Consider the following 21,450-nt stretch of genomic DNA (forward strand, 5'->3'; position numbering starts at 1 on the left):
CAGCTACTGGTCAGTCGGGAATCAATTTGGAATGGGCAAATCTATTGTGGGTGCTGCTGTGATCCAAGTAGCCAACGCAATCACTGAGCTGTTGCTATCAAGGATAGTGATTCTGGGAAATGTGCAGGTCATAGTGGATGGCTTTGCTGCAATGGAATTCCCCAACGGTGGTGGGGCAGTAGACGGAACCCATATCCCTATCTTGGGACCGGACCACCAAGGCAGCCAGTACATAAACCGAAAGGGGTACTTTTCAATGGTGCTGCAAGCACTGGTGGATCACAAGGGACGTTTCACCAACATCAATGTGGGATGGCCGGGAAAGGTACATGATGCTCGCATCTTCAGGAACTGTGGTGTGTCTGAATGGCTGCAGCAAGGGACTTACTTTCCAGACCAAAAAATAAGCATTGGGGATGTTTAAACGCCTATAGTTATCCTTAGGACCCAGCCTACCCCTTAATGCCATGGCTTATGAAGCCACACACAGGCACTCTGGAAAGTAATCAGGAACTGTTCAACCATAGGCTTAGCAAGTGCAGAATGGTGGTAGAATGTGCATTTGGATGTTTAAAAGTACGCTGGCGCAGTTTACTGACTCGGTTAGACCTCAGCAAAACCAATATTCCCATTGTTATTACCGCTTGCTGTGTGCTCCACAATATCTGAGAGAGTAAGGGGAAGAAGTTTATAGCGGGGTGGGAGGTTGAGGTAAATCGCCTGGCCGCTGATTACGCACAGCCTGACCCCAAGGCAGTTAGAAGAGCACAGCAGGATGCGCTGTACATCAGAGAAGCTTTGAAAACCAGTTTCATGGCTGGCCACGCTACGGTGTGAAAGTTCTGTTTCTCCTTGATGAAAACCCAGCCCCTTGGTTCACTCTGCTTCCCTGTAAGCCAACCGCCCTCCCCTTCCCCCTTCAATCACTGCTTGCAGAGGCAAGCAAGTCATTGTTGTTTCAAATTCATGCATCCTTTATTAATTAGTCATAAATAGGGGGATAACTGCCAAGGTAACTCAGGAGGGGTAGTGGAGGAGGGAAGGACAAGGCCCCACTGTACTTCAAAACTTACTGAATGCCAACCTTCTGTTGTTTGGGCAGATTTCTGGGGTGGAGTGGTTGGGTGCCTGGAGGCACCCCCCACCCCCCACATTCTTGGGCATCTGGGTGAGGAGGCTATGGAGCTTGAGGAGGAGAGCGGTTGGTTACAGAGGGGCTGCAGAGGCGGTCTGTGCTCCTGCTGCCTTTCCTGCACCTCAACCATATGCCGGAGCATATCACTTTGATCCTCCAGTAGCCTCAGCATTGCATCCTGCCTCCTCTCATCACGCTGCCACCACCTCTCCTCTTGCTCCAGCCATCTATCCTCTCGTGTGTCCCTCCTGTCCTTGCATTCATTTTGTGCTTTCCTGGACTCTGACATTGTCTGCCTCCACGCATTCTGCTGGGCTCTTTCAGTGTGGGAGGCCTGCATGAGCTCAGAGAACATTTAACTGCAAATGCGTTTTTTTCGCCTTCTTATCTGTGCTAGCCTCTGAGATGGAGATGATAGGGGGATCATTGTAACATTTGCAGCTGCGGGAGGAAAAAAAGGGAGAGTTGGGCTGACCATTTAAAAGAAGCGGCTGCGGTTTTCAGGTTAGCCTGCAGCACAAACCCAACTAAACCCCCCCTCACACCCAATTCTTTGGGATGATCGCTTCACCCCTCCCCCACCACGTGGCTAACAGTGGAAATGATTTCTTTTCAGCCACAGGCACACAGCCCAACAGGAACGGCCACCTCTGAATGTCCCCTTAATAAAATTCCCCTATTTCAGCCAGGTGACCATGAATGATATCACTCTCTTGAGGATAACACAGAGAGATAAAGAACGGATGTTGCTTGACTGCATTCCAGTAGCTTTACAGGCTGTGAATACATCCCAAGTCTTCAGGGCAAATTAATCATTAAACATGCTTGCTTTTAAAATATGTATTAAATTTACAAAGGTACACTCACTAAAGGTTCCTTCTCCACCTTCAAGGTCTGGGAGCCCGGGTTGGGAAGGTAATGTCTCCAGGGTGATAAACAGTTCCTGGTTGTCAGGGAGAATGGTTTCTCCGGTTGCGTGCTGTGCGCTATTTTCAACCTCCTCCTCATCTTCCTCGTCCCCAAAATCCTCATCTCTGTTGCGTGAGACTCCCTTGCAGGAGTCCGTGTACAAGAGTGGGGTAGTTGTAGGGGCATCCTCCTAGAATGGCATGCAGCTCATCATAAAAGCAGCATGTCTGTCTGACCCGTAGCATCCGTTTGCCCCTCTGGCTCTTTGGTAGGCTGGCCTCAGCTCCTTAAGTTTCACATGGGCACTGCTGCGGGTCCCTGATGCAACCTCTGTCCTTCATTCCCTTGGAGATTTTTTTCAAATATTTGGGTATTTCATCTTTTGGAACGGAATTCTGATAGCACAGATTCATCTCCCCATACAGTGATCAGATCCAGTACCTCCCGTTCGGTCCATGCTGGAGCTCTGTAGCGATTCTAGGATTCCATGGTCACCTCTGCTGATGAGCTCTGCATGGTCACCTGTGCTGATCAGCTTGTCACGCTGGCCAAACAGGAAATAAAACTCAAAAGTTCACAGGGCTTTGCCTCTCTACCTGGCCAGTGCATCTGAGTTGAGAGTGCTATCCAGAGCGGTCACAATGGAGCATTCTGGGATAGCTCCTGGAGACCAATACCGTCTAATTGCGTCCATACTACCCCAAAATTCAACCCAGCGATGTTGATTTCAGCACTAATCCCCTCATCGGGGAGGAGTACAGAAATCGATTTTAAGACCCCTTTAAGTCGACAAAAATGGCTTCGTCGTGTGGACGGGTGCAGGGTTAAATCGATCTAATGCTGCTAAATTCAACCTAAACTCGTAGTGTAGAACAGGGCTTAGTTAGAAATTTGTAGTTATAACTACGCAGCCCCTGCTGCAGACACTGCTAGACACATATAAGGGTGTTTCTATTGGCATAGCTTAGTTGTGGGGGAGTTAAATTGTGGGGCCTGCCCCGTATGGGAGTGCAGAGGAATATCTAGGGGAGGGGTGAACAACACTGCTAGGTGGCTGTTTTCAAACTTTTTAAACTGAGGCCCGCCCCCACCATGAGTTACAATTTTTTGTTGCATTCCCCCACCCCCAATCCAGGCAGGCTGGGTGGTCCACTGAGGTGAGTCAAGAGGGTGGAGGAGAGGGTCATAGGCACTGATTTCCCCTCTGTTCCATGGGTGTTGACCACCCCCACTCCTGACCCCTCCCATATTCCAACTCCTTCCCCAAAGTCCCTGCCCCAACTCCAACCCATCCCTGCCCCATTCCAATTCCTTCCACAAATCCCTGCCCCAGCCCCACCTCTTCTCCTGAGTGTGCCATGTTCCCACTCCTCCACACCCCTCCCAGAGCATGCAAACAGCTGTTTGGTGGCCGCTGGATGGGAAATGCTGGGAGGCAGGCTGAGGAGCGGGGACATGGTGCGCTTCGGGGGGGGAGGAGGAGGAAGTGGTGGGGCAGGGGTGAGGGGAGCTTGGCTGCCAGTGGGTGCAGAGCACCCACTAATTTTTTGGCACCTATGGTGGCAGTCCTTCCCTGAGCCCTGCCGCATGGGGCTGCTCACCCTCCTGAATGTTCCTCCACACCCCCGGGGACGGGAATGTCCCCCCGTTTGAAAATCTCTAAAAACTGTTGTGAAACGGAAGGCAGAGACGTAACCCTGCCTCTCTCCCCCACGCTGCCTCTTCCTATCTCAGATAGGGGCACGCAATAGACGACATTATTTGGAACGGGGCACACAGCCAAAAATATTTTAAAACCACTGATTTAGTTCCTTAAATCTACAGGACTAAGCAATATTGTGCCCTAATGGCAGCCACAAAACGGGTTATATCAATTTAACTTTTGGGGGGGGGGGGGGAGAATACATTCCCTCCCTAAATGAACTAGTTCTACTGGCACAAACTCTACCAGCTCTTAATTGTGACTGCCGGCTGCAGCAGTGTGCTGTGGTAGGAGGGATAGTTTGGTAAAGGTGGAGAGTGGAAGGCTGGCGTCTCCAGGGAGCAGAGGTAAAGTTACCATGTTTGGGCTAAGGTGGGTACATGGGGGTGAAGCCATAGAGGGGCATGAACTGGTGGATGATGCTTTCTGGTTCCTGGCTTTGGTGGATTTGGGTCAGTTATGTTGTGTGTGCAGCACTGATTTTTCTGAAGGTCTCGGGGTTGCTCCCCTCAGCGCCCAGCCCCATGTGTAAGTCAAGGCAGAGGGTGGGGTTGCCGGATGGTACAAATGCAGCTGCTGAAGATTTCAGCTGTGAGCAATTGCATATAAATGCCTAGATGCAGCTGTAGCACATACACAGCACGAAGCGTCCGCCCCTCTGATGCCAGTTGAGCCCATTTCTAACCCAAAAGCAAAATCGCAGCCAGTACCTTCCATAACATTTACCTCAATACAACAGATTCCAGCAGCTCTTTCTTAGAAGGGTTCGTTTGCATCTCCCTTTTACATGGGAGAGTGTAAATACCTAGCTATACTTTAAGGGCTTTACCCTGCTCTGGCAGCACAGAGGGGCCTTAAAGTGGGTGGAAACAGTCCTCTGCTAAAGCCCACTTGCTCAAGGGTTTGCTGCCCAGTGCATTACATCCACTCTGCCCCTAGCCCCAGGTGGAGGGGACAGATTGGAGGTGGAGGATGACAGGAGAACACTGGAGGGATCATGAGAAGCAAGTGAGAGTAGCCCCGAGGCTGCTTTTAATTAATACCACAGAGCAGGCAGGCCCCTGCATGGCCCCAGAATACAGGGAACACCAATAGTAGCTCACCAACAGTAGCACAAGACCACAGTCAGTGAGACTTTGCCCTCCCTCAGGCTCAAATCCTGCATATCTTGTTCACCCATTGATTTATGGGTGCCCAGGAGGGCAGGGCAGGATACCAAGACAGTCAGTGGCAGATCTAACCTCTTCCTGCACAGATCTGTATGCAGTGACCCATCTAAGAGACAATACGCGCAAATTAGCTGTGAAAGGGAAGCCTGAGCATTCAGGCAAATCAAAGCATCACTTACCTAAAGTCTGGTCTACACTTTGTGTGTGTGTGTGGGGGGGAAGTCGAGCTAAGATACGCAACTTCAGCTACAAGAATAGCTTGGCTGAAGTCGACGTATCTTAGATCGAATTAAAATTACTTACTTCGCATCCTCGCAGCATGCCGTGGCTCCCCCATCGACTTTGCTTCCGCCTCTCGCCGAGCTGGAGTTCAGCAGTTGACAGGAGAGCGATCGGGGATCGATTTATCGCGTCTACACTACAAGCGATAAATCAATCCCCAATAGATCGATTGCTACTCACCAATCTGGCGGGTAGTGTAGACGTACCCTAAGTGCCTACACTGCAAGAAAGACATGGTAGAGGGTGTAACTATTCAGTACAATGCTAGAGCCTGGTTCTGCATGGGCAACAGACAGACATTTCTCTTCAGGGACCTACCCAACTGCCCTCCATCCACATGAACTACAAAAGCAAGCTGAGGCTGCTGAGCCTGTCATGGAACCAGCCCCTACGTGTACAGCACATGGATCGTTTTATGATGTAGCACCAACCCTGGCAGCCCACTCTGTGCCTTCCATGAAGTGCTGAGGAATGGGGCTCCTAAGCATGATGGGGAGAAGAGGCAGGATCTGGCTCTATCAACAACTCTTGGTGTGGCCTTGGGGAAGCCAGTCCCTGTCTGTTGTAAAATAGGGGTGATGATACAGCCTCGCCTTTAGGAAGTGTTTGGAGCTCTGGTGGGGGAGGGTGACAGCAGTTGTACCAATATCCCCCCAAGGCTGCAGGTTGGTCCACCCCCTAAAAGGGCACTAGTGAGCTCTTCTCTCTTGCTTTTGAAGGACTTGCCCTCTGTATAAATAACCTCTGGGCAGTGGGATTCTCATCCATTTCCTTATCTTCTTTCTTTCCATGGGCGGTGGGGCTCCCCAGCTGCATCTCATTGCAGAGATGTGTGAAGAGAGGAAAGGAAAGAGAGAGGATGTTAAAAGTCTGGGCCAGTCTCCCTGCAAAGTGGTCCTTTCTGGAAGCGAGAAGGAAATTGACCATGGACAATCCCAGACTAAATTAGGAAACCCTTTATTTCAACCAAGAGTATTACAAGAAATCCATAAATGCAGTAAAACACACATCATAGTTCTCTAGGGTTTGATAACAAAGCAAGTACTGGCCCGATACCAGCCTTTCTAATAAAACAGAAATGAAATATATTAACTCTTTAATACCCAAGTGCTGGTTTACAGGAGATGTCAACATTCAGTTAAAGGCAGGTTATATGGTTTTTCCAAGTCTTTTGGTACCTAAAAACCATCCACGTGAGGCAACTGGTCAGTGAGAAAGGTGGAGGATCAGGAGCAAATCTCTTTGCTACCAGGCTTTGGGCAGAGGTAACACTACCATTCAGTTGGAGTTCTAAGCACAGAAGAAGAGTAGCCGGTTAGCTGAAAGTTCAGTGTCATGGATCCTCTCTATTTGCTTGGTTATAAAAGATGGAAGGCTTCAGCAGGTGTGATTTCTTTGCTGAACCCCAAGCTGCTGCATTATCAGGGCTGCTGATATAGGCTGTGGCCCCTCTCCCTTTTACAGCAGTGTTACATAACCTTTTCTCCAGGGTAAAATGTCTAACAGTCTATTTGTCCACGGCACAGTGCACCCTGGCAGGCTCAGATAAGTCCATTTATTTTCCTTTTCTCATTTTCAGACTCTGACTGAAAGGGCAGAAATGTGTCCATCTGATGGAAGTCTGAGACACAGGCCCTGGTAGCTCTTGGTGCCCCACTGGATTTGTTCTTTTCATGAAGTCCTTTCCGATTAAAATCAAGGTATCTTCCAGAAAAATCTCTACTTTCCACACTGACAAGCAGCAGGAGAAGAAGAGCGTGATGAGGCGTGGGAAGGATCTAGGAGGAGATGATCCTGGATGGTGCTGGGCCCACTTAACTCCAGACTCCAAGGGGAGGTCAGGGATTGTGTGAACCTTGCAGGAGGCATTCAGTGCCTTTCAGGATGAGGCTCAACGTCCAGTATTTTCAGACTTATGTGTCTGAAGCGAAGCAGCTAAGTAAGAGTGCCCTGCTTTTCAGAGGGCCTCAACTTCCACTCAAGTCAATGGAAGCTAATCTGTCCATGTTTACATTAGGTTCCCAGCATGGATTCAGGTGCTTAACTTTAGGTTCCCACATCTGAAAATTCAGCTTCTGAAGGAAGCATCACTAAGATAGAGAAATCCCAGCTCTACCCAAAGTTCCAGGGGTGGCTGCAGGCACCAGTGCACCAAGTGCGTGCCTGGGGCGGCAAGCCGCGGGAGGCGGCATGCTGGTCGCCGTGAGGGTGGCACTCAGGCTGCCTTCGGCGGTGCGCCTGCAGGAGGTCTGCCAGTCCCATGGTTTCAGCGGCAGGTACGCCAAAGGCACAGGACCAGTGGACCTCCCACAGGCATGCCATCAAATCCGCGTTACCAGTGGACCTCCCGCAGGCGCACCGCCGAAAGCCGCTTGACTGCCATGCTCGGGGCGGCAAAATACATAGAGCCGCCCCTGTGTTCAGAAATGGGAGTGCGACAGTTTCAGCATCGACAATCCGGTTAGTGTTCCCACATCTGGGGGTTTAAAACATCACATCACACAAGGTCACGTCTAAGAGCCAAGAACACATAAGGCAGTTTTCCCACCGCCACAGACTGCTTTGCAATACGCACTGTGGCCGTTTCAGAAACAGGACACCAGACAAGATGCTTTTGCCATTTTAAAGAGTCCCAGAGGGACACTGAAGTTTTGAAAAGCAGTTGCTGCACATGCCCTGTAAGACACCTGCAAAAGGTTTCTAATACGATGTCTACAATATGACTGACATGTCATGGCCTCATTTCAGTGCACATCAAGTAACATTAACAGGAGATGCATACGCTGTGTCCAAGAAATACGGCAGCGAAAACACCTGCCAGAAGGCTGAGCAGAGGTTTAAACTCAGATCCTTATTCTTAACTACTGAATCTAGATTTCTGTGCTTTAATATGTGCTGCTGATATCCTTAACAGTTATTCACCACAGATTTACAAATGACAGTAGGCCAGATAGTCAAGGCTCAGAGCAAAGAGGAATCTCTCGAAGAAGTTCCTTGGAGAAGAGCATAAATGAGAAAGGGGTAAGAGAGACATGACAATAAGTCTCAGGATAGGTCTACTAGGAATCTTGGGGTCCTAGTTTTATGTAACATGAATGATAGATTTTATTCCTTTCAAAAGGAAATGACTGAAAACAACTTCATTCGGGGTAGTACTGAGAGGCACTAGGGCAAATGCTTCTCAGTCTTGATTGGTGCTGAATGTTTTATGGACTGTCTCCCTGTGTGTAAACTGCTGAGCATACTTAACTGGGTCAAATGCCAGAGGACAGTTTCTTTGGCAAAACAGCCTAATTCGTGTTGGTTTTCCAGGCACAGGGAAAGATGCACCATAACTGCTGGCACCATGAACTCAGGAGTGGCTTCAGATGTTCCTGTGGATACTAAATCTAAGCTACAAATGAGATATGAAGGCTGCAGCTTTGCAGTAGGAGTCTCCCAATAAGCACACCTGGTTTGCATACAGACTTGTCTGCTGCCTCCTGTGGAGAAACAATTGCTACAAATAGCCACTGGGCTGCCCAGTTCTGCTTTCTTCATACTGGGTAACTCACACTGAGCTCCTCAAATCAGTACCCCATGCTGGAAAATCGAGCCCTGGATTCATAGCAGAATATAGAGAATACACAATAAACCTGTTTCTGTAACTGGTTGTAATGCAGAACTTTCTGAAGCAGACTGGAGGGTATGTAGCTGCTGTCAGCATTAAGCTTATACACAAGGACAAAGCCATGTCAGAGCAGCATACGGAGGAGAAGAAACGCATACCACAAAACATGTTTTAGATGAAGCTCAATTTCCTGTCACATGTACAGCAGGGAATTGCCTAGAATTGTATGGTCACCATCACCATGAGCTTAGGCCTCACTATCTGACAGCTGGTTCTTCTCATAAACCACTAATATTTGGTAAAATCTTATTTTTATGACCTGTAATATTTTAACATTTCTCTTGCACAAATAATTCATTAACACTAACAAGAGATCTCAAGAAGATCATTGCCAGCTTCCCCACAGACTGCAATGGGACTCCCAAAGATGGGCAAATACCCTGAGCCCACAGACAGCGGTCCTTACCCGCTTTAGGATCTCACTCATCTCTTCCAAGAAGCCAGCTCCCTGGGTGGGGAGCATCTAAGAGCCTTAGGGGCACCAACTCTAGTGACAGCCAATGAGACTTGTGCTCTGAGCTCATTTCGGTGCTTCTGAAAACCCCAGTGATGATCCTCGTGTAGCTTTACAGGGGTTTGCCTGACAGGTATTTTACCCATCAAAGTGAAAAACAAAAGGGCAAATAGATTCTGAACGTGAATGTCTGGGAGAGGACAGACAAGCATTTCAGAGGCTGGACCACTGGACTGAGACTGTCCTGTCAAGCTCACACCCATAGGTATCAGGCAGAACTTCAAACCACTGTCCGGTTTTCCTAATGGCTCTTTTCGCCAGGGTAGTGGATGGTAGCGCTAGCTCTGCAGAGTTCCTCTGAAAAGGATATTGCTTCAGTTCTAGTGAAATCTCACCTTCTCTTCTTTGCCATGAACAAAACAAGTGTCATTTGTAGGTACCAAACAGACAGGAGGAGTCAGTGACGAATGCAGTTTTCATTTAATAGAAAACAGTGTTAACAAAAATACACAACAGAAAGAAATGACAAACATTAGCAAATAAATCACCATCCTTTGTATGTAGTGTTAATGCAGCAAATTCCTAATGTGATTCAGTTTCAGTGCATGAAGAGCTAAAATTTCTGCATCTCCAGCCTTGATTCCCATGCAATGAAGTGCCCTCACAGCTCCCTGATAGATTTATTGCACTTAAGAAAAAATAAAAAATAAAAAAAGCTTAAGTTCTACCCAACAGCCCCCTCTCTAGGCTGTTTCTCTGGTCAGTTTATACAATAAATTTGTTAAATTACAGATTAGTACCATAGTTTCCTTCTGAGATTTCTCTTCATAGCTGAGCAGTAATCCACATATACAGAAATATTTCTCTTCCGATAACCATTTTTGGGGGCTGGTGGGAGGGTCTGTCTGCCATTCCTCGTGGATTTGAACCAAAATAGTAGTTCAAGACCTAATTTAACTTACCAAGTCTTCCTTCCTCTCCAACTCAAGGATAAAGATGGTTCAATCTCTTATGACCCACATCATTCAGACTTTACGCTAACAGGCCTTGCTACACGATAAAAAAGGTTTGCTGCATAATTTTGTTTCCCTTCCTTGATTGTTCCTCTTGCATGTGCTATATTGAAGCCTTCTGCCCAAAACCTCAGTGCTGCCTTAGAGCTGCTGGTTCCTCCCCAACAGGCCAGCTCCTCTCTCTGGGTGTGGGTACAGGGCAGGCATTCCATTCATTTGGATTTGCACTCTGGAAATTCTGGCTTTCATTGTAATAGTGCCTTAGGAATAAGGGCCTCTTTGGGTGTCATGCTTTGTGCAGGGTGTGGTATGTTGCAGTGGGACTTTGCAGCCTAAAACAATGACCCATTCCACACTCTCGATACCAGAGTGCTTGGCCAGCAGAATCTCACAAGCCCTGGGACACTGAGAGAGAACCCTCCCTGAGAAAATTGAACACCTTTTCCAGAGCAACTGGATTCCTTCCCTTGGCAAGAAGAATAAAGGAAAGGCACCTCTAATGGTATATTCATCCTATCAAAGGTGTGACAGCCTCTGGGATTCTCTGTATTAAGCACACTTTATGGAATGGAGCATGTTCCAATGCAGAATTGAAAATTCATCCCGAAAAACCTTTGGTAAAAGGGGCACATATTCTCTAAAGCAAGATTTTACACTGAATCAGAAGACCCGCTGACCAGCTAAATGAAAGCTACTTACACAATCATGAAAAGTCAAATTCCTGTTCATCTTTTAAATGGTGTAACATGTCCCCTGAATCTTTCCGCAGCCAAATACAAAAGGAGTTGGAAAATCCAAAACAGAAGGAGGGCAGTAACTTAAACAAACCAGGTGATCCTAGACTTCCTTTCATGTAATAAAATGTAGAGGATCCAACTACTTCTACTGCATATTTGCCTCTGGCTCAGTATTAGATTGCTGGATGAGCTCCCAAATGGAGATGACTGAGTCAGCCCCATTCCACTCTCCCTCTCTCTCACGCTGTCAGTTCCATAATATATGGCTTTGAGAAATCTTTGCTAAAGGGGGTAATTTGTCCTTCTCTTTGAAGCTTATAAAGTTAGGAAACTAGAATAGACTCAGCCATGATGATTCCTTCTCCCCCAAGAGAGAGACAACGATGTAAGGAATTTCACCTGATCCTCAAGGGTATTAGCTCTGCCTCTTGAACGCATCACAGGCAGGGAGCCCCCTGAAATGCGGATCTCACAAAAGTGTGTTTGTGTGCACACAAGTACGCTGGCTAGTTATGTCAGTGTGGTGTTCTGTGTAGAATTTGCACGGGAAGGTATTTCTGATGGTGCTTTTTGGCAGAGTTCTGCAAACCAGAAGTAAAGTTCCAAAAAGGCTGCAGGTTAGACTAAAAGTAATTCTACATTGTTTTCTAAGTTAAATCCTGTTCAGTACTTTGAAGCTCATGATAAATATATACCTAAAAAAGGAATTTAAAATAAATAACCATTGTGGCTGTGGACGCAGCCTGTCCTGGACAGCTTGTCTGGCAATACAAGTCTCAACAGATGACTACAGCTTGTCAGTGCCACGCTTCCCAGGGACACAATCACGTGCAACCATTCTGCTAGCAGGTTTCCATGTTAGAAAACAGTTTTCTTAAACTAGCCTTCAGTGACCTGGGACACTTGTAGTGTGTGGAAAGCAATCCCAGGCCTAAACCACGAGGCTCTGGGTTTTTAATCTCCCATTTGAATTGGAGAATATTTCTGTCCAATGCCCATTCTCCAGAATTGAGGAGATCTTCTCCTTACAAATTACTCAGTAACAGTGGTAATTCCAGAGAAATAGAGAAAGAAAAATGCAAATGCATCAGGTAGTGTCTAGAGAAGGTCAGAATGTAGTGCCGTTTCCATCAGGTGCCAGAGCTCACCTTGGAATCAGGTAGGGAAATCACTCTTTTGGTAAGATTTTCTCTCTGTTCTCCTTCCCTTCCTGAATCATCTTGAGAATAGCCGAGTCCTTCCTTATAGGGCAGAGTCAAGAACGTGGGGAAAAGTGTCTAGGGCAGGAAATAGCACTGATATGGTTTTGAAAAAGAATAACCTCTGCACTGCAGACCAAGGTTCTTCTGAATCACGTGGAGTGGAAAGGGAATGAAGCTACACAGGCATGTCCCAAGACAGTCTCAGCTCAACGGAGCTCGACCCAGAGGAGCTGTGAGAGAACACACACAAAGTCAGACATCACAGGAATTGCCAGACAGGATCAGCTCAACGTAGATCGACCCAGAGGAGCTGTGAGAGAACACACACAAAGTCAGACATCACAGGAATTGCCAGACAGGATCAGCAGGCTTGTGGCCTCTCTTGTACAGTGCTCAGCACCAGATGCTCCTGAGAAAGCCACAAAAATCTCCATCACCCGCAGCTATAGACTAGCCAGCCCTATAGAGGCAGCATGCTGCTAACCCCAGCAGTCAGTGGCTGAGACAGGAGGATTTGTTTTCCTTATACATATATTCCTTATGTTCTTTTATCCTAATTTATATTAAACCACAGAATGGAGTTGGAACAGCTCCCAGCCTCTTTGCCTAAGGCTACTACATCTACCACAAGAGTTTAATAATATCTGCTCTCAAGATTTATTTCAATAATAACTGACACCCAGCTAGGTACCCTACATTTCCCTTTACAATTTTATTTAAAATCAGACACACACTAACTTGGAGCAGAGCTCCTCTTAAGAAAACATCATAAAACACAGACTTAAAAATACAATACAGTAACTCCTCACTTAACATTGTCCTGGTTAACGTCGTTTCATTGCTGATCAATTAGAGAACATGGTCCATTTAAAGTTGCGCAATGCTCCCTTATAACGTTGTTTGGCAGCCGCCTGCTTTGTTTACTGCTTGCAGAAAGAGCAGCCTGTTGGAGCTAGCTGGTGGGTGCTTGGAATCAGAGTGGACCAGCAGCCCCACTAGCCCCTATTAGCTCCCTGCTCTCCTAAGTACCTTGTGTGCAATTGCCAGGCAGTTCAGCTGTGCCTCCCCGCACTGTCCTGTGTTGCTCCTGCCCTCTGCCTTGGAGCTGCTCCTAGAAGCTTCCTGCTTGCAATGCAGGGAGGTGGCGGGGGGGAAGGGTGCTAATGTCAGGGTGTCCCCCTCCCCTCTGTTCCTGTCCCTTGCTTTATACCATCTCTATAGAACGGAGGTCGGGGGGGCTCAGGACAGAGGGAGCTTGCTGGCAGCAGCTGCTGTCTCAACTTGCTAATCTACTTAAAAGGGCAATGTACTTAGAGTGGGGTCAGCATACGTAAAGGGGCAATGCGCATCTGTCTCCCACACAGGGTGTATGTCTCTGTCTCTCTCTACCAAGATGTCTCCCTTCCCTCCATTCCTGCTGCCTTGTAGAGTGTGAGGCTACATTAACAACAATTTGTTGACCCTTGAGTGCTCAGCCAAGCGCTAGTTCATCATTTAGCAGTAAGGCATTCCCTGGGAAATATCCCACCCTCTTCTACCCTCTGACTTCACCACCTCAGCCAAGCTTCACAATCACCATTGCTGTCTACAGTATTAAACTGTTTAAAAACTTATCGTGTGCATGTGTATGTGTATATATATATATAAAGTTTTTGTCTGGAGAAAAAAATTTCCCTGGAACCTAAGCCCCCCTATTTACATAATTTTCATGGGGAAATTGGATTCGCTTAACATTGTTTCGTTTAAAGTAGCATTTTTCAGGAACATAACTACAATGTTAATCTCAGCATTTGCAGTATTTCTTCCACTTAATATAGGAAATACCTACAGAGTATGGCAGTTACCCTAGTAATGTTATTTACTAACTAAACCTCTTGAAAAGTTTTTAAGGGCAACTACTATTAAAATGCATTATTTCTGTCACCTCAGTGTACAGCACATGCATAATATTCTAAAGAAGCACCTCTGGTGATGTCCCAATCTGCAGTATATAACAAATCATGCAGGAATCTCACATGCTCCTAACCACCAGGGTTAAAACTACACTTTCTTTTTAATAAAACCTTTGATGCAGATGTATAGCACACTTAGTCCTTCAGAACATCACAACCTGAATCGAACAACTGGGGGAGCTCAGCAAAAAGGTCTAGATTGCTGGGCCCTTCCAAGGCCATCTGTGACAAAGTGGAAATCTTCTGTAATAGTATTAGGAATTGATATGCTTGGAAGTATGCAGTGTACTTGTAGCCATGTTGGTCCCAGGATATTAGAGAGACAAGGTGGGTGAGGTAATACTGATTGGACCAACTTCTGTTGTCTCTCTCACCAACAGAAGTTGGTCCAATAAAAGATATTACTTCACCCACCTTGTCTCTCAGGCTTGAAGTGTCATACTTGACTAGGAATTGCTACTCAGTGAGTGCAGAAGGATTAAAATGTTCCTGAGGTAGAAAAGCAGACATGAGGTGCTTGGATCACGTAACCGACTGGGGTGATATAAATGGGTTGCTACAGACTGGCTGAAACCAAACCATATCAATGGAGGCTCTGGAAAGCCAACTGAACCCTAAGGACTGAATAACTGATACCTAACAATGGGAATCTCCAGCAGACAGAATCTTTGAACTCAGCAGGGATCCTGCAGGAAGATAACAATGGACCAGAAAGTGTCAGGTGGCTGTGTTAGGAGCTGGCCTTTGGGGGGACACAGAGCTCTCCCTTGGGACTGACTGACAGAAAGAGTGAGTCAAAATGGATTCTAGAGCAGCTTGGCTGGACAGAGCTGTGATGTTGGCCTGTCTGAACTCTGTTTTAGCCTGTACTTCTCTCTGCTAACTTAAGGACTTTCTGATGCCGTATGCCAGTTGTTTTGAAAAGGCTGCCTGGGGTCCCTGCAAATACCTGGTGAGGTGCATTGGTCCCAGAAGAGGACAAGTCTCAGAATAGGAGACTACCACAGTGGAACTTGCTGAGCAGAACTCAAGGTGAGAAGCAGAAGAGCTGGAGCCCAGAGACTCACGTCTCAGAGGCATAGGGCCAGCACTTAAGGAAGATTGGGACCCCTTGGGGGTCTGGCACACTGAAGGAGAACCACCGAGGGACTGTTTAAAGGCTAGGGCACAGCATAGATCCTGTGTATCCATGATACCATCTTACTGTCAGGTGGATTAACATCCAGTGGTTCCACTACCATATAGAGAGCACTGGAAGGGCTCCGTAGCTCTGGGAGTGGAATAACCACCCCGATGCCCATTCAGGGTTAGGAGGACATGAGAGGTCCCAGAGAACTAGGGAAGAGCAAACAGCACCTGTCATTAAAACGGAGAATAACTACAGACCTGTCAGCCTAGCTCTGATATTCAAAAAGATATGGGGACACATTATTAAACAATTTATAAGCAATTAAGGATAATAGGGTGATAAGTAATAGCCAACGTGGATTTGTCAAGAATAAATCATGCCAGATCAACCCGATTTCCTCCTTTGACAAGGTTAATGGTCTAGTGGATAGGTGGGAAGCAGCAGACATGACATAATTTGATTTTTAGTAAGACTTCTGATACGGTGCCATATTACATTCTCATAAGCAAACTAGGGAAATGTGGTCTAGATGGAATTACTAAAAGGTGGTGCACAACTGGTGAATAGACCATAATCGAAGTGTAATTCACTGCCAAAGTCGGAGGACATATCTACTGATGTCTCGCCCCCAGAGGGTCTGTCCTAGGCAAGGTACTATTCAGCATTTTCATGAATGACTTGGCTAATGGAGTGGAGCGCATGCTTATAAAATCTAATGATGACAGCAAACTGGAAGGGGTTTGCAAACACTTTAGAGGACAGGATTAGAATTCAAAATGACTGAGACAAATTAGAGAATTGGTCTGAAATCAACAAGATGAAATTCCATAAAAACAAGTGCAAAGGACAATGCTTAGGAAGGAAAAAAAATGCACAACTACAAAACGGGAAACAAACAGCTAGGTGGTCGTACTGTTGAAAAGGATCTGCGGGTTATAGCAGATCAAACTGAACATGAGCTAATCGTGATCCAATTGCAAAAAAGGCTATTATCAGTTTGGGGTGTATTAATGGGAATGTTTCATGTAAGACACTGGAGGTAATTGTCCATCTCTACCTGGCGAGACCTCAGCAGGAGTACAATGTCCAGGTTTGGGCAACACACTTTAAGAAAGATGTGGACAAACTAGAGAGAGTCCAGAAGAGAGAAACAAAAATGATAAAAGGTTTAGAAACTTTGACCATTGAGGAAAGTTAACGACAGTTCCCTTTTCCGTAACTGATGTTCTTCAAGATGGGTTGCTCATGTCCATTCAACTTAGGTGTGTGTGCTTGCCACAGGCACCGGTGCTGGAAGTTTTTCCCTCAGCAGTATCCATAGGGGACCGGCACCGGTGGCCCCTGGAGTGGTGCACACATGTCACGGTATATAGAGTGCCACCAGTTCCCCCCACCCTCAGCTCCTTCTTGCCGGAAATTCTGACAGTGGGGAAGGACGACGGGTTGTGGAATGGACATGAGCAACACATCTCAAACACCACCAGTTACAGAAAGGGTCTTTTCTTCGAATGATTGCTCATGTCCATTTAACTTGGGTGACTCCCAAGCAGTCCCCTCGGAGGTGGGTAGGAGTTCACATACACATAGATTGCAACACAGTTCTGCTGAACCCAGCGCCGTCCCTGGCCTGCTAAGTGATGGCGTAGTGGGCCGTGAATGTGTGCACTGAGGACCACGTCATGGCTCGACAGATGTCCTGGATCAGGAAGTGTGCCAGGAAGGCCACCGAAGATGCCTGTGTTCTGGTTGAGTGGGCTCGGACGATTAGGGGCAGAGGGACTCCTGCCAACTTGAAGCAGATCTGAATGCAAGAGGTGATTCACTTAGAAATCCTATGTGTGGACACTAGGAGGCGCTTCATCCTATCAGCTATAGAGATGAAAAGCTGAGTTGACTTATGGAAAGGCTTTGTCTGATTAGGCAGAAAGCCAGAGCCCTTTTTACATCCAAAGCGTGAAGGTGCCTCTCTTCACTAGTCTCATGGGGCTTAAGGCAAAAGACTGGAAGGAAGATGTCCTGGCTCATGTGGAAAGTGGACATCACCTTGGGAAGGAAGGCTGGGTGGGGATGGAGCTGGACCTTGTCCTTACAGAAGACTGTGTACAGTGGTTCTGAGGTCAGGGCTCGCAGCTCAGAGATTCGTCTCGCTGACGTCACCACCACCATCAGGAAAGCTACCTTCCATGATAGGTGAGACAGGGAGCACAAGACCAAAGGTTCAAAGGGCAGGCCTGTGAGCCTGGACAGAACCAAACTGAGATCCCACTGAGGGGCTGCGGACCGGACTTGAGGAAAGAGTCTCCTCTAAGGAACACGACTGTTGTCATGAGAGAACAGTCTGCCCCTGGATTGGCGGATGAAAGGCCGAAATGGCTGCCAGATGCACCATAATAGAGAAGTGTGCCAGGCCCTGGTTCCTTAAATGAAGCAGGTAGTCCAAGATCGACTACACCAAAGAATTTGAAGGGGACATGCCCCATTCAGCTGCTGGACCCCTTCTAAACAGGCTCGTTCATCTAGGTTCAGCCAAACAGTATCCATGGTGTGAGGTTGAGGGATGCGAGGTCGGGATGCAAGAGTCGGCTGTGATCCTGTGACAGCAGATCCGATCGGTTTGGCAGGGGCCAGGGAGCGACTGCTGACAAGCTTGATAGCATTCCAAACCAGTGCTGGTGAGGCCATGCTGGGGCGATCATGATAACCTGCGCCTTGTCCCTCTTAATTTTTGCTAGGACCTTGCTGATGAGCGGAATCGGAGGGAACGCATACATCAGGCTTCCTACCCATGGCAGGAAGAAGGCGTCGGAGAGGGAGCTCTTGCCCAGACCCTGTGTAGAGCAAAACCTGGGGCACTGCCTGTTCTGCCTGGTGGTGAACAAATCCACTTGGGGAGTTTCCCACCTCTGGAAGATTATGCCAGCAACATCCAGGTAGAGTACCCACTCGCGGTGAGAGAAAAAGTCCCTGCTTAGGTGATCTGCTAGCATGTTTCTGGCACTAGAAGGCGACACGCTTTAGATGGATTCCGTGGTCGATGCAGAAGTCCCAGAGATGGAGGACTTTTTGACAGAGGGCCAAGGATCATGCTCCGCCTTGCCTGTTGATGTAGAACATCAAGATAGTCAAGTATCAGAGGGGTAGCCATGTTAGCCTGGATCTGTAAAAGCAGCAAAGAGTCCTGTGGCACCTTATAGACTAACAGCAAGTTTCTTCATGAGGTTGATGGATTTCCACTCCATACAGCTAAATGCAGTGCCTTGCATCCGACAAAGTGGGTATTCACCCACGAAAGCTCATGCTCCAAAACGTCTGTTAGTCTATAAGGTGCCACAGGACTCTTTGTTGCATCAAGATTGTGTTGTCCTTGAGGACTCTGACCACTCTGCCCAACAAGTGAGGTAGGAAGACCGCTCTTGCTCTGTACACCACCCTGATCTCTCTGACGTTTGTGTGTGGCATTGATTCCTAGGGGATCCACATACTTCGGGTCTGGAGGGTACTGAGGTGTGCCCCCACAGCCGAGGTCCGAGTGCTGATGAAGGGAACTCCTTCCAGGATTTTTCTGGGGTCGGTCCACCATCACAGCGAGGTAAGTACCGTCATGGCGATGGTGATGACCTTCTCCAGGTGGTCCCTGGACTGGGAGTAGACCCTTGCCAACCACTGCTGCAGGGGTCACATTCGGAGCCTGGCATGGTGCACCACATATGTATACGCTGACATGCAACCTAGTAGGCACAGGCAAACCCTAACCGTGGTCAGGGGAAACACAGACACTTCTACCATGAGGTCCATCGGTGCCTTGAATCTCTCCAGCAGCAGAACGCCCTGGGGCAGGTCAAGTCAAGCACCGCTCCGATGAACTCTATCTTCTGTACTGAAACTAACGTGGATTTTTTGTCGTTCACCAACAGGCCAAGGCGACGGTAAGTGGCTAACAGCATCACCAATCCCTTTGGACCTGGGACCTGGCTCTGCCATTGACTAGCCAGTTGTTGAGGTATGGGTAGATCTAGACATGCCGCCATCTGAGGTAGGCAGCCACCACCGACATGCACTTGGTAAATATCCCTGGTGCTGTTGCTAGGCCAAACAGGAGGACTACAAATTGATAGTGGTTGAGACCTACCATAAACTGGAGGAAGTGTGTGTGTCCCTCAAAGATGGCGATGTGAAAGGATGCATCTTTCAGATCGAGGGCAGCATGCTAGTCTCCCGGGTCCAGGGAGGGGATGATGGAGGCCAGGGAGACGGTGCGGAACTTTAACTTTGCTAGGAAGTGCTTCAGGTCTTGCAGGTCCAGGAAAGGTCTCAGACCACCCCTGGCCTTCGGGATTAAAAAGTAGAGGGAATACAACCCTTTGTTCCTGAACTCTAGAGGAACAATCTCCACCATACCTAGCTGCAGTAACCTCTCTACCTCTTGCTCAAGGAGACTCTCGTGAGACAGGTCCCTGAAGAGGGACAGAGAAAGGGGCTGGGAAGGAGGGGCAGAAAGCAACAGAAGGTTGTAACCCTGCACCACTGTACTGAGGACCCATCGGTCCGATGTTATAGATGCCCACACAGGGAGGAAAGGAGAAAGGCCGCTGGAAAAATAAGGGAGGGAGGATCCTGGGAACAGTCCGGTATGTTGTCCTGGGGCATACCCTCAAAACAAGCGCTTGCCTGCCTGGGTTGACCCTGTTGCTCCCTGTGGTTAACAACTTCTACTACTAGGCTGTGTGAACCCCCTCAGGTTCAGTGGGTACCATGGCATCGGCCACTGTGCCTGAGGCCACAGGGCTGGTTTCGGTGCTGATAATGTAGATGGTACCACCAATACTGGAGACTGTCCCACCATCAGGGAACCTCACTCTGAACCAGGGTGGATCCTGAGTAGTCGCTCCCAGGTGACCAGGCCTGGAAATCTACATCTCGTGCTTGATGAGCAGTACTGGGACGAGGAGTGGGCTCGGTGCCGGGAAGCACCCACACATGGTCATGCCCTCCTAGGGGATCGGTGATGATCTGAAGAATTGTACCGTTGATCCCTTGATGAGTACCTGGAGTAGTACGGCAGTCTCAGAGATACTGGGTGCCGGGACCGGTACTCCTGCCAGGGGAACATGTGCCTCCAAAGGTCTGTGCCCAGTGGCCGGAGAGCTGTGTCTCGAGCCTCTCTGCCTGTGGTCAAGGTCTGGGGACTGAATAGGACTACACTGCATCTGCCTATCATGGTCAGACATGTGGTGGCTATGGGACGGTGAGCGCTGGCGGGACATCCCCTATGATGGGGAATGGTGCTGCTGAGGTGGGGACCGAAGCAGTCCGAACGCAGGTCTACCCCATGATCAGGGAACTGCAGGAGCTGGTGTGGGTGACACCAGGAGGGAAATTATTTCCTGCACCACCTGCAGGGCCTCCAGCATGGACGGCACCCGAAGCTGACAGAGGCCTCTTCCACTATCGGGGGTAGCCAGCGGGGAGCGGATTGGGCTACATTGCTCCCCTAAAGCTTGGGCCCAGATCCCCCGACGTGGGTGAAGAGTTGTCCGGCCTGAGACCTTGCTCACACCCAGTCTTATCCTTTCCCTTGGGGGAGGTTGGAAACCAGCCTTGTCCCGCCTTCTTGGGCTTCTTGGTCAGAGCCATGGATGGGGATCGGTGCCAGCTAATGGACGGTTCTGGTGGGGCGCTGTGCACCGAGGTCACAGTACTCAGCGCCGAGTCGGAGCATTGCTCCACTGCCGGAACGAGGACCGATTCCATAATGAGAGCTCAAACGAATTTAAATGTTTATTAGAAAATATTAAAGAAAGGTGATACAAAGGGTTTGATGTGTCAGTCGTTGGTCATCGGGGGAAACATACAGAGCATGGGGGGACGCTGGCAACTGGTTACGGTTCAGCATATAGTACACACAGCCTGTAATGTCCCCAATGCGGGGTGTACGGTGGTTGGGGTCAAGATATAGTAGGGGGGCAGTGAGGGTACATCGCTCATAGAGTGGGCTACACACAGTCGTGGGTATGAGTAAGCGGGCCGGGTAATGGGGACAGGGTGACCCTCACGTGGTGGGATCCAGATTGGTAAGTTCAGGACTCAGGGGATATG

General features: G+C 48.3%; 1 protein-coding gene across 1 annotated transcript in view; it reads right to left on the reverse strand.

The window, feature by feature from the left end:
• Window positions 1-6,138: 6,138 nt before the first annotated feature.
• PPP1R37 (protein phosphatase 1 regulatory subunit 37) overlaps window positions 6,139-21,450 on the reverse strand; it is a 151,458-nt gene continuing 136,146 nt past the window's right edge. Inside the window, exon 13 of the mRNA XM_032798027.2 lies at window positions 6,139-12,503. The gene's annotated coding sequence lies outside the window, so the exon portion shown is untranslated. The remainder of the gene's footprint in view (window positions 12,504-21,450) is intronic.

Source organism: Chelonoidis abingdonii, chromosome 11, assembly GCF_003597395.2.
Source record: "Chelonoidis abingdonii isolate Lonesome George chromosome 11, CheloAbing_2.0, whole genome shotgun sequence".
Taxonomy (NCBI): Eukaryota; Metazoa; Chordata; order Testudines; family Testudinidae; genus Chelonoidis; species Chelonoidis abingdonii.